The 1514-nt window shown below is 49.5% G+C and overlaps 1 long non-coding RNA gene across 1 annotated transcript; it reads left to right on the top strand.

Annotated features, from left to right (window-relative positions):
• Positions 1-7: 7 nt before the first annotated feature.
• On the top strand, positions 8-571 carry LOC106725163. Its single transcript, XR_001361034.1, has 2 exons — positions 8-155; positions 197-571. It is a non-coding gene; the product is annotated as an uncharacterized LOC106725163 (long non-coding RNA).
• Positions 572-1514: the final 943 nt, after the last annotated feature.

The raw sequence follows: 1514 nt of genomic DNA, 5'->3' as shown, positions 1-1514 counted from the left end.
CAGGACTCTCAGAACCCTCAGAGCCCGAGTCAAAAGAGTCTCCTTCAAACAGGTGGGCCTTCAGAAGGCCCTTCTTCTTCACTGGAGAGCTTTTATTCATGAGGCTGCCGACTGCAGTCCTCCCCATGGGCTTGCCAAGAGGGGAGTGCTGAAAGGTGTCCTCGGCATGGGCTTGCCAAGGGGGGAGTGCTGAAAGGATGTGTCCTCGGTGCCCTGGCCAGCCTCAACATCACCTGGTTTCTTCTCCTTGAGGGAAAAAGGTTTCTTGTTGGGACTCATTTTCTTGTGCCAAAAGATAGACGTTTCTTCAGGCAAACCTTTTTTCCCCTTCTTCCTGGCCAGGGCTGCAGAAGCATGGTCAAAGAAATACACCACCGCGAGGTGTTTGTTGCGCCTGGTGTCAATGCGCTGCACTTGAGCAATTTTGCCAAAGTGATTCTCCAGAAAGTTCCTGTTGTTGAGAAAGTCGGGAATGTTCTTGCACTGGATCGCTGTGACTTCAGAGGGAGAGAAGCCCCCAAGACTGTCTGTGCTCTCACTTCTTTGATTCTGACGCCCAGGAGTTCCTCTTGGCTCACCTTCTTCCTCTTTCACACCTGGAAGCCGGGAAGCTGCCAGAACAGAAGGACTCCCTCCTGGGATGGCCATGTGATCCTTTTTCCCCGACTCGGCACAGCCAATTTCCTTTCTAGATTCCTTGTTGCCCAGACGACTGACTTCTTTATTGCTTTTGAAAATATCCGGTCTAGTCTGACCAAACAGAGCACCTCCAAGGGGCCGGTTCAGGCGGACTGACTGCTTATTGGGAGGATGATCACCCCTTGACAGAGGGTCCAAGTCTGCCACTGCGTCGTGGCCATATCTCCTTGGGGAGCGATCCTGATCCTCCTTCCTTTTCAGTCCTTTCATGAAGCTGCAAAGTGGCTCCACTTGGGAAACAGTTTCTTCACATCCTTGTCTGGCACCTGTTTTGCTAACTGGGAAGGGTTCCCCCAATGATCCTGAAAAAGATGTGGAGAAGCTACTATTAAGACTTAAATTGCTCCCACCTCGGTAAGTTCTGTCGATATCAGCGTCAGTAGGAATTCTCTTCACTCAACTGGCAGCTCTGACTTCAGTCAGTCTACTCTGGAGAAGTGATGTGTCCTCTGCACAGATGGGCCTTTTATATGACACCCCTGAGGCCACACCCACTTGCTGAGATTGGCTAAAATCTACAAAAGGAAATAACCACCTTAAATAGATTATACAGATTATAGTCTGATAGGTCATTCGGGTTACAACACATAGAAAACAATGACTAAAGAGGATTAAAGAGGCTTGAATCCCAGCTATGGCTAACAATGATGGGGCAATAAGCAGGAAATAGCTACTCCTCTGCCATGTGCAAGTTCAAAATCATTGGACTAAGCCTTCTGATGGTGCTCAGCCATTTAGCATGGGCCCTGGAAATAAGAGGTCATAGGTTCATTCCCTGTCAGCACACATGCCTGGGTTGTGGGCTCCATCCCCAG

The sequence above is a fragment of the Myotis brandtii genome, unplaced genomic scaffold (assembly GCF_000412655.1).
Source record: "Myotis brandtii unplaced genomic scaffold, ASM41265v1 scaffold14, whole genome shotgun sequence".
In the NCBI taxonomy this organism is placed as follows: Eukaryota; Metazoa; Chordata; class Mammalia; order Chiroptera; family Vespertilionidae; genus Myotis; species Myotis brandtii.
The sequence above is the reverse complement of the archived record's forward strand: the minus strand, read 5'-3'. Positions and strand labels throughout refer to the sequence as shown.